General features: G+C 37.0%; 1 protein-coding gene across 4 annotated transcripts in view; it reads left to right on the top strand.

The window, feature by feature from the left end:
* LOC106084618 (uncharacterized) overlaps positions 1–12,662 on the top strand; it is a 464,287-nt gene that overhangs the window by 1,375 nt on the left and 450,250 nt on the right. The gene's annotated exons all lie outside the window — the stretch shown is intronic.

Raw genomic sequence — 12,662 nt, 5'->3', positions numbered from 1 at the left:
AGGGCAAAAAAGGCAACTCTTGCCCTATACAACTGCAAGAGAGCCATTGGCAAAAGTTGGGGGTTTAGACCGCGCGTCATGCATTGGGTATATACTGCAGTTATTGCACCTGTAACGTAGAGATAGTACATCAAAATACGTCAGGACAAATCCCTTCTATAGACAACCAGATTTTAAGGAAAAACTATGCTAGGAAAAGGACGATAGGAGCCATTGATTGGGCTAGCAGGCAGTCGACTTGGGGGTTCGTGTCCTTTGTTTAGCAAGTACCACGAATGTACGACATAATTAAAATTTTTGTAGACTCCTAGTTTATTTAGTAGCTCTAATAAATAAATTCTATGGACCGACTCATCAGGAACCAAAACAAAAAAACAAAGCTCCATATTCCTGTGAAGTTTAATTTACTATGCAAAAATATCCATCAATTTGCCCTAAGTGGTTCTCTAGATATTCTGAGAAACCCTCGCATCTTTATACACCCTACCGATGGTTCTACTAGCGACTAATTTTATATAGAACCCCGTATATACCCTATTTACCAGAAACTTTAATTCATCTCTCCGCTATAACCTTTTGGAAAGAAACACTCATAAATATTCTATTACAGTGACATTTTGAACTTAAATTTTTAAGATTTGCTTTGCTATTAGAGCAATATCACGATATGGTACGGACCACAATTCAATCATATATTGGAGATCTGTATAAAATGTCAGCCAATTCGAATAAGAATTTGGGGGCTCAAGAAGTAAAACAGAAAGATCGATTTATATGGGAGCTGTATCAGGCTATAGACCGATTCAGACCATAATAAACTCGTATGTATGTCGTATGGTCATGAGAGGATCCGTTGTACAAAATGTCAGGCAAATCGGATAATAAATGCGACCTCTAGAGGCTCAAGAAGTCAAGATCCCAGATCGGTTTATATGGCGCCTATAGCAGATTATGAACCGATTTGAACCTTATTCGGCACAGTTGTTGAAAGTCATAATAAAATACTTCATGCAAAATTTGAGCCAAATTGAATAATAATTGCGCCCTCTAGAGGCTCAAGAAGTCAAGTCCCCAGATCGGTTTATATGACAGCTATATCAGGTTATGGACCGATTTGAACCATACTTGACACAATTGTTGGAAGTCATAACAAAACATGTCGTGCAAAATTTCATTCCAATCGGATAAGAATTGCGCCCTCTATAGGCTCAAGAAGTCAAGACCCAAGATCGGTTTATATCACAGCTATATCAGGTTATGAACCGATTTGAACCTAATTCGGCACATTGAAAGTCATAATAAAATACTTCATGCAAAATTTCAGCCAAATCGAATAATAATTGCGCCCTCTAGAGGGCCAAGAAGTCAAGTCCCCAGATCGGTTTATATGACAGCTATATCAGGTTATGAACCGATTTGAACCATACTTGGCACAGTTATTGAAAGTTATAGCGAAACACGTGGTGCAAAATTTCATTCCAATCGGATAAGAATTGCGCCCTCTAGAGGCTTAAGAAGTCAAGACCCAATATCTGTTTATATTTCAGCTATATCAAAACATGGACCGATATGGCCCATTTACAATACCAACCGACCTACACTAATAAGAAGTATTTGTGCAAAATTTCAAGCGGCTAGCTTTACTCCTTCGGAAGTTAGTGTGCTTTCGACAGACAGACGGACGGACCGACGGACATGGCTAGATCGAGATAAAATGTCGCGACGATCAAGAATATATATACTTTATGTGGGGTCTCAGACGAATATTTCGAGTAGTTACAAACAGATTGACGAAATTAGTATACTCCCCATCCTATGGTGGAGGGTATAAAAACTTCGTCATTTGAGAACGGATAGAGATAGCTCTTTAAAATTTGATAAGGTTAGCACTGAGATGTTATCAAGGTCATGTGCAAAATTTTGAATTGTAAAGGCCCTGGGACATCGGGGCTCTTCTTGGCAGGGCCCTAAAGTTGGCATTCTCGGTATTTCAAAAAATTTTTCGGAAAATCTTCACGTGCTGGAGGAAACCCCTAACAGAAAGTCTGGTTGGGGTATAAACTATCACTACAGGTTTCGGGAATATTCGGGAAAACCGGCGAAAATGCATAATTTATGCCCCCATAGCAGCTTTATCAAAATATGGTCCGATTTGGACCAAATTTGGCACGGACATCGAGTGGTCGAATAAGTACAAGTCATTGTTCAATTTTGTAGAACAAAATATTGGTCTTTTCGGTAGCTATATCCAAATATAGACCGATCTGAACCATATACGACACGGATGTCGAAAAGTCTAACATAAGTCACTGAGTCCAATTTCAGCGAAATCGAATTATAAATCGAAAATAGGGGGGCCCCTATAAGCTTTTAAATCGAGAGATCGGCTCAACTACAAGTGCCAAACATCTGTGAGCCTTCTCAATACGCACCTGGATTAACACTTCCAATTAAGTTTCATGTCAAAGATCACACCTAAGTAGTTGACCTTGTCGTTCTAGTTAGGAAACGGCGTGAGTCAAATTGGTCACTTTCAAACTTTGTCTCCCTCGTGAACAGGCAGATTTCAGTCTTTTCTGGGTTAACATTAAGACTCCTAGGTTTAGCCCAGTCGTATGCAATCTGCAAAATTCTTTCGGCCCTTCTGCATAGCTGATTCGGTTCCTTACCCTTTAGAAATATTATAACATCGTCTGCGTAGCCGGGTTCATATCCCTACTCAGTCAGCATCCGTAATAGGTCATTTAAGGTGGCCACCCACAGGCATAGCGATAAAATTCTCCCCTTGTGCCACAACAAGGAAATTTTTTTTTTTTCTTAAAAAGTTAGAAAATTTGTCAGCTTTATAATAAGTTTGTAATGATTTTCTCAAACCTTTAAATATTGTAAGAACAAAATTTTATTCTGTGAAGCCTAAGGCTTTAGTGAAAATACAGCAACATTTTGTTGTAACTAAAAAATTTTATCAACATTTTTTTTTATCGAAAATGTGATCGAAATTTTATCGACATTTTTTTAGATAAGTCTTATGAGAAAATTTCATTAAACTTTTTGCTTAGAGAAATTTTCATCGAAATGTTGTTCCTAAGAAACTTGTATCAGTTGAATTGTGTGAATCGCGTGGCGCTGTTCAATAGATACTTCCATGGTGTGTATCCACAGGCATCCGTCTTTTTGTTCCCCAGAAATGTTAAACTTTGCAAATCCGCACAACTCCCAAAAAACACATTTGAGCTGCATATTGTAGTTCAGGCTAAGTTTATGGGATGAGTCGTCCCTGAAACACTTGGCCATAAAATAGATATCAGATTTGAGCTCATTTTTGCCATAATCCACACACCCACGCACTTAACCCTGAAAAAATATCAGCATTGTGCTCTATTGTTAAATTCCTTTTTTTTTGAGCCGCAATTGGTAAGGTCCCAGAATTTGCCCCATATGTGTACATCACCTTCTTGGTCAACACTCAAAATCATTCCATCCCATTTCCGACATTGTGGGTGAAATTTTTAATGCCAAGTTCGTATTCTAATCTTAAATACCTTTCATTTAATACCCATATTGTCCTCATCCGTTCAATTTTGATTTTGGGTGGTGTTTTTGGGGCAACGGTGGGGGATCCGCCCCTTCCGTTATCAATTAATTATCAAGCCTATTCCTACTTCCTGACCATAGTCGTAATCTACTCCCGAATACCTTTCATTTGAGTCCCATATTGTTATGATCGTCAAATAAACCTATTTTAAGGGGCTTTGAGGCTGGGGCGGCCCCCCAGGTACATGGACCCAACTTTTATTATGAAATTCGTACTCTATTCTTAAATATCTTTCATTTGAATCCCATATTGTCCCGTTTTATTTTTGGGTAGTACTTTTGGGGTAAAGGGGGAGAGTCCGCCCCCTCCCGATATCAAACAACTATATAGCCTATGTTTCCTTCCAGAACAAACTACACAATCTGTGAAAATTTCAAGGTAATCGGTTCAGCCGTTTTTGAGTCTATACGGAACAAACAAACAAACAAGCACAAATTCAATTTTATATATAAAGGATGTACAGTGTACTGGAGAAAAAACTCCAGTCTGCAGTTTAGAATTTGTCAAACCACAAAAATTTTGCGCTCCTACGTTTTTATGTTTAGCCGGCAGTAATTTGTAAAAATTTTTTAATACTCAAACTCACTTTCACTTCCAATCGTAGTCGGCGTTTCATTGTCTGCATACTCCGGAATTCTCTGCTATCTTTATCGCAAAAAATGACCAATGTGGCAACTCTTTATCTTCTTACATTTTCCATGCATTTAGTTTGCATTTTTTCCTTAGACTGTTTAGTTGTGTTCGTAGTGGCTGCCCGGTTTTACCTAATTTATGGCAAGAAACATATATCGCTTTGTAGATAAATTCATCTAAATCAAAAGTTCAATAATAAATCTATAAAAATTTGATAAAAGTGTTAACAATACAGTGTTTATATCGTTAAAAAATACGAGTAAAAACTTTACAAAATTTGCTAACGGGTACTGTGTTGTTTTTTTTTATTAATGGTGTGTTTGTTGCTTTCCCCAAAGAGACAAGGCTGTGAACTCTAATATGTTAACAAGCAAATGTGTTAACAGTGAAGTGGTGAGTAATTGAATGTTGTGCTCTAGTTATGGTTAGTAAGTTGTGGTGTGTTGATATTTTGCGGATGAGTTAACATTGGAGAAAGACTAGTTTCCTGCAATCTAACTAATGTTAGACAGAGACAGAAAGTAAATGCATTGCAGTGAAAACAGCAGAAGAGAAAAAATTTTGTCGCACAGCTTATAAAATAGGAATATGGAAAAGAAACCCGTTAAGTTGGCGATCTTAAAAAGAGATGTTCTTGTTTTATGCGAATAATAGTTGTATTTTAAGGCCATAAGTATGAATACATAATTCTCTTTGAATAATCTAAAGAAAAGTATCGAAATTGTTAGCCAATAATGCCAACCGAATTGAAAGAAATGTTCGATTTGGACATACATGTGTACATATATAAAATATGCAAAATGTATGTACGTATCAGAGAACGGTTTGAATGCCATTTTCATTGCCTATGAATCCATTCGTAAAAAATAAAGCATATTGTCGTCTCCACACATCATTTCAAAACAATAGCATTCAACACTATTAATAGAAAGAGAATCTGACGAAAGGCTTTCATTGCATTTCTTTTGTTATCCCACCCTTAACACCCTCAAAGGCACCGAATATGCAGCGAATGGTGTGAATCATTTTAGTGTTGATTGAATAAAGCCTTATAGGTTTCAAAGGGAATATTTTTAAATACTTCTTTAATTTCTGTTGTACCCACTACCATAGAATGGTGAATGGCATTGGGGAAGAGAATGCCAAATGAAGTTTAGACCCAAATGTCTGGGGAGTCACCTTGCACCCAAAAGAACCCCATACGAATATATAGGCCAATGTAAGATTTGAATAAAAGGGATTTGGCGGCGAGTTTGTAAATTTTTTTGGTTCAATATAGATTAAAAACGGCAAAATCGATTTTCTTGAATTGTTCACAGATTGTGTAGGTGGATCTGGAAGAAGTAAGGGGTTATATGATTTTTTGATTTAGGAATGGGGTCGGACTGTACTCCTTACCCCAATAGCCACACCCAAAAACAGAAGTGGGCCAATCGGGACAGTATGAAACTCAAATGAACGGTATTTGGGAGTAGAGTACGACTTTGATATTAAAAATTGGGTCCAAGTACCTAGGAAGTAGCCCCGACCACAAAACCGTCTCAAATAGATATTTTAAACGATCTTGACAATAATAAAAGTGAATGGTATTCAAAAGTAGATTAGGAATACGGTCTGCAAGGAGCAATAGGCTATATAATACGATGATATTGGAAACGGGGAAACGGGTCCTCCACCTTACCACAAAAGCATCGCTCAAAAATAAAATTAGACCTATGGGCCGTAAAAAATTTGAATATGCAGCTAATTACAATGGATGTTAAGGGGGAGTTACATACAATGCAGACGCACGTAAGTTTGTAAAAAAAACTATAATTAGTTTGGGTTGTCTTGTGTGAGTTACACAACGCACGTCAGATGCTTACTTACTTGACAATTTCCTTTAAAATTAAGGTTGAAAATTAACAAATAATCCGATTGAGGCCAAAAAAGGCAAATGGGCGTATTCAGGGACGTAGCCAGGATTTTATTTTGGGGGGCCCACCAGACATGTTTTCAAAATCAAAAATTGGCAGAATTCTTTTTACTGTGAAATTGGTAAAGATCTCTTTTTTTTGAAAATTTTGAAAATACCCAAGATTAGAGCTGTCTCGGCATTATTTTATATCCCAAAAATCAAACAAAAAAATTTCTAAAAATTCATTGGTGTGAGATTTCTGGAATCCGTTTTAATGTCTTGTTGCATTTGATGGCTTTAACCTTATCCGTAAAGAAAGAAAATTTTTAATCTTTTAGTCAAATGTACGAATTAAAAAAAAAAGCTCTAGTCGGCCGATAAATACTAGGTGTTAGTGTATCGAAATGTTGATATCTTTAGCTCAATTTGTAAATAAAGTACCATTTTATACTTTTTAGTACCTATATGTACACATTTCAAAACAATCTTCTAGTCATCCGTTAGAGTATGTAAATAAAGTACCACTTTGTACGTTTTAGTACCAAAATGAACGAACATTAAAAAAAAAACTCTAGTCGCTCGGTACATAGTGCCTAGATGTAACTGTATTCCAAATTTCAAAGCTGTAGCTAAATCCGTAAAGAAAGTGCCATTTTGTACATTTTAGTGCCAAAATGTGCGAATGTCAACAAAATCTTCTAGACGTCCGGTATATACTGCCAAGATGTGCCTGTATCCCAAATTTTAGATCTGTAGCTCAATCTTTAAAGAAAGTACTAAATAGTACAAATTACAGCACTTAAGTACTTTTTATTCCACTCCTGGTACGATTCCAAATATGGTACAACTTGTGACCAACCTATATTTCTAAGTAGAATCTACATGTTAAATTTCAGAGCTCTAGTTCAATCCGTAAAGCAAATATCAAATGGTATCAAATACGGTACTAAACTTAAGTTTCTTTCATTTCCATTACTATTTTTGATATATTTTCTATCTACCCCTTTATATCGCAACAACAATCATTTAGCGCAATGTCGAAGTTCTAGCCCTACCCGTTCGCCCTATGCAAAGTTTACCTATTTCGAACCTTTTGTGGTACTTTTTTGTTTCTAAATGTCCAAAAACTCTTTTGGCATCCCAATTTAAGTTGCCGTAATGAACCTGAAATTCAAAGCTCTAGCTCAATTAACAAACATGGTACCAAAAATTACCAATTGTGGTACTAAACGTACAATTTTTCCTACTTCCGGTTCTATTTTGGGAAATTTTTCATAACAAAATAACTTCGAAAGAAGTCCGGCCTGTGCTGAAGTTTTGTCATTAGAGAATATGACGCTGAAACTTTGTCTCTGGAAGAATATCATTCAAATTTTCCTGCTGCCTTCGTCCATGGGTGTATTTGACAGCAATCTATCTCAACGCTCAACGGTCATAAAGCCAAATTCAATTTTGGGCGTTACAAACGCCTATACCGCGGTCATAAAGCCCAAAATAAAATTGGGAACATTGCAAAATTTCAGCCACATCGGACAAAAATTGCGGCTTGTAAGGGCTCAAGAAGCCAAATCAGGGGATTGGTTTATATGGGAGCTATATCAGGTTCTTGACCGATTTGGACTGCATTTGACACAAATGCAAATTTTGCCCTTGAACATTCCCCTAAGGAACAGTGGCAAACTTCTCCCATATCAATGAGTTCAGTCCGATTCAAGTTTAAGCTCAATGATAAGGGGCCTCCTTTTTATAGCCGAGTCCGAACGGCGTGCCGCAGTGCGACACCTCTTTGCAGAGAAGTTTTACATGGCATAGTACCTCACAAAAGTTGCCAGCATTAGGAGGGGAAAACCACCGCTGAAAATTTTTACTAATAGTTTCGCCAGGATTCGAACCAAGGCGTTCAGAGTCATAGGCGGACATGCTAACCTCTGCGCTACGGTGGCCTCCACAGTTGTTGTTGGAAATCATAACAGAACACTATGTGCAAAATTTCAGCCAACGACTATAGAAGTCAAATCGGGAGATCGGTATCCAAATCTGAACCGATATAGCCCATTTGCAATCCCCTATGACCTACATCATTATTAAGCATCTGTGCAAAATTTCAAGCAATTGGCTTTACGCGTTTGATCGCTACCGTGATTTCGACAGACGGACATGGCTAGATCGACTTGAGATGGTCAAGAAAATAACAACTTTAGGGGGTCCCAGGACAATATTTCAAGATGTTACAAACATAATGACTAGATTAGTGTACCCCCATATTATGGTGGTGGGTATAAAAATCGTCCAATTTTTAATTCAATTCACTCTAATTCATATATAATACATGTATGCAAAAACTGTCTAATATTTTTTAATTTTAATAAAAAAAATAAATATTTGCATTGTATCATCAACTACTTGAAAAAACAGGCAATGCATTTTGCATGGTTAACTAATGTGCCCAAATAAATGAAAAAGTTTGACTTGACGGTCTTAAGGCCTAATTTCAGTTTGGGCTTTATGGCCGCACAAGTAAATAAGCAAGTGCTGTGCTTTGTATGTAAAGTAACCTTTTTTTAATTTTTAAAACATAGACCCCATAACTACATACTGTGTGTTAGCGACTTAGAGTTTCCAAGTGTCAGTTTCTGCAAGTTTCCATCCATAATGTTTCGTTTGCCAAAAAATTCTAAGGGTTTTCTCTTCAAACATGATCGCAAAATTTGTTTTAATATGGCAATACTATTTTTGTTTCATTGTCTCACAATGTGAGACTTACATTGCCTTAGTTCCCTGTTTCGTTTTGTATGGTTTGGTCGTTTTCATAGTTTCTGTCGGTTCTAAGCTAATTATTTGCAAGATATATTAATTGCTGGCTCGTTAAATTGATACAAAACAATAGTTTAATATTAAATCTGCTAGAAATGTGAAAAAAGTTAAGCCGAACAAGTGTATATAGTGTAAAAATTACGATTTACTATTACTTTGCAAGAATTGCTACGCGGCCATAAAAAGTGTTGAAGTTCACAATGTCAACAAACGAATGTTTTAACAGCGAAGTGGTGAGTAACAGCAATGTGGTGTCATGCTCTACGTATGTTTAGTTGGGGATGGTGTGTTTTTATAATAAAGCAGTAATAACAGTGGGGAAAGACTAGTGCCATGCACACAAACCAATGTTAGACAAAGCCAGGATGTTAACGTATTGTGCTTGACAGAGTTGGAAATGCACAAAATATGTAGAATAAGCAAAGGGAGAGGGCAACTTTCGTCGTCGTAGGAAAAACGTAAATTTGCGATCTTCTAGAAGATCTTTTAGATTTATTCGGACAAGATGTAAAGAAATATTTCTGTTGTGTAATTTAAAGAGTATTATTGAAATTATAAGCCAGTTTTACCTACTGATATGAGAAAAAAATTAGATTTTGCACATAATTTGTGTTTTTCAATAACTCTGGGCAATTTAATTAATATTAAGTAAGAAGAAGCATAAACACAGAAAATTGTTGTTGTTTTTTTTTGTTATTTTTTGAAAACATTCGTTATGAGTGTGAATCCAAAGCCATAAGTGGGAGTATTACAGGTGAGAGTAAGACAAACAAATGGTGCGTAAGAAAGAGTTTCACTATTTGAGTTAGGGTGTTGTGGGGGTGTGATGTGCGTGGCCCTACTTGGCATGTGGTGGGCTTTGCCGTAAGAGGCATATACATTTTTACTGTTGTTGTTGTTTGTGTATGTTTTGCGAGCCAGCATAACAAGAAAAAAAACATTTTATAACTACAGTACAGTTCGTTTGCAGTAGGTGGCTGTGTGAGTGTCAGTTATTCTTTTAAAAGATATAAGTGAACATTGAAAAGATAGCCGGTTCTGAACGATTCTGCACATTGGAAGTAATTAATTGTGAGGTTATACTATGCACTCAATGAACAATATATTGGGTTGCGCAAAAAGTAATTGCGGACTTTTTAAAAGAAAGTAAATGCATTTTTAATAAAACTTAGAATGAACTTTAATCAAATAGACTTTTTTTACACTTTTTTTCTAAAGCAAGCTAAAAGTAACAACTGATAACTGACAGAAGAAAGAATGCAATTACAGAGTCACAAGCTATGATTTTTGGGCAACCCAATAGTTGGTGGATAGTAAAAAGCCGTTAGGGAGAGGTCTCAATCTTTATTATGAAAAAATATAAATGTATGTTTGTTTCTATATATATATTTTTTGCAATATATTTTTTTTGCAATATATTTTTTTGAAATGTTCGCTGTTAAGAATGATTCTGTGATGGAAAAACAGGATATGTAGGAGGTCGCCTTTCCACTAACATACTCAAAGAGTTCATGTCCGATCTGGGTTGTTGGGAGCAATGCGACGAAAGACGCGATCAAAGCCACATGGCGTCTCAAATGGAAGGTGTAGCGAATCTGACATGGACAATACTCAAAGAGTTCTTGTCCGCTTTGGGTTGTTAGGAGCAATGCGACAAAAGACGTGATCAAACCCACATGGCGTCTCAAATGGAAGGTGTAGTGAATCTGACATGGACAAATGTTTGAAGGTTATTCCAGCCTCTAAGACCAACGATGATTATAAGGTAGCACTAAATTGCGAGCACTTAAAAGTGTAGTACGAACCCAACATTCAATTATGAATTCAAGTTACAGAAAGCATGAAAGGCGTTAAGTTCGGCCGGGCCGAACCTTGGATACCCACTACCTCGGGTATATATGTAAACCACCTTTCGTCAAAATCCAGTGAAAACTGTATACCTTATGCCCCATAGCAGCTATATAAATATATGTTCCGATTTGGACCAAATACTAACAAGTACAAGTCATTGTTCAACTGTGTATAACAAAATATTGATCTTTTTAGTAGCTATATCTAAAAATAAACCGGTCTGAACCACGGTACACGGATGCCGAAAAGCCTAACGCAACTCACTTTCCCAAATTTCAGCGACATCGGACAATAAATGCGCCTTTTATGGGGCCAAGACTTTAAATCGAGATATCGGTCTATATGGCATTTATATTCAAATCTTGATCGATCCAGGCCAAATTGCCGAAATTTGTCGAAGTATTCGTCTAAGAGCACATAAAGTATATATATTCTCGATCATCTCGACGTTCTGAATCGATCTGGCCATGTCCGTCCGTCAGTCTGTCGAAATCACGTTAGCAATCGAATTCGTAAATCTAACAGCTTGAAATTTTGCACAGGTACTAAATATTGATGTAGGTCGTTGGGGAATGCAAATGGGCCATATCAGTTCCGATTTAGATATAGCTCCCATGTAAACCGATCTCCTGATTTGACTTCTTAAGCCTCTGGGAGCCGCAATTTTTTGTCCGATTTGGCTATAAGTTTGCACAAAGTGTTCTGTTATGGTTTCCAACAACTGTGGTAAGTGCTGTCCAAATCGGTCTATAACCTGATATAGCTCCCATATAAACCGATCACCCGATTTGACTTCTTGAGCCAATGGAAGCCGCAAGTATGTGCTGAAATTTTGCAAGTAATGTTCTGTTATCACTTTCCACAACTATGCCAAGTACAGTCCAAATCGGTCTATAACCTGATATAACTCCTATATACACCAATCTCCCGATTTGATTTCTTGAGTCCTTACAAACAGCAATTTTTGTCCAATTTGGCTAAAATTTTGCACGTAGTGTTCTGTTATGACTTTCAACATTTGTGCCAAGTACAGTTTAAATCGGTCTATAACCTGATATAGCTCTCATATAAACTAATCTCCCGATATGACCTCTTCAGCCCTTACAAGCCGCGATTTTTGTTCGATTTGGCTGAAATTGAGTATGCGGTGTTCTGTTACGACTTCCAACAACTGTGCCAAATACGGTCCAATTCAGTCTATAACCTGATAAAGCTTCCATATTTTGCGGAATTCATGGTGGTGGGTTCCCAGGATTCGTCTCGGCCGAACTTAGCACGTTTATATTTGTTTGAAGATTTCAGACATCCGACCTGAACTTTGTTAAGATCCGACCATATTTAGATATAGCTGCCATATACCGATCTGCCGATATAGGGTGTAGGACCTGTAAAATACGCATTTACTCTCTGATTGCGCTGGAATTTGGAACAGGTTGTTGTTTTAAGCCTCCCGATATCCGACCCAAAAATGTCTAAGATCAGACTTTACTTTTATAAAGCTGCCAAAAAGACCGATCTGCCGAGTAAGGGTCTTAAGCCCATAAAAGCGCATTTAGTTTCCTATTTCGCTGAAATTTAAAACAGAGAGTTATATTAAGCCTCCAGACAACGGACCCATATTTGGGTTAGATTGTACCTTATTTGGAAATAGCTGCCATATGGACCGATCTGCCGATTGAGGGTTCTAAGCCCATAAAAGCCGCATTTATTACCCGATTTCGCTTAAATTTGAAGCAGTGAATTTTTTTAGGCCTATCGTAATGCGATCCGAATATGGTTCAAATCGGACCATATTTCGATATAGCTGCCATATAGAATGAATTTCCAATTTAGGATCTTAGTTCCAAAAAAAAAAACACATTTTTTGTCTAA

Source organism: Stomoxys calcitrans, chromosome 2 (genome assembly GCF_963082655.1).
Source record: "Stomoxys calcitrans chromosome 2, idStoCalc2.1, whole genome shotgun sequence".
NCBI lineage: Eukaryota > Metazoa > Arthropoda > Insecta > Diptera > Muscidae > Stomoxys > Stomoxys calcitrans.
The sequence above is the reverse complement of the archived record's forward strand: the minus strand, read 5'-3'. Positions and strand labels throughout refer to the sequence as shown.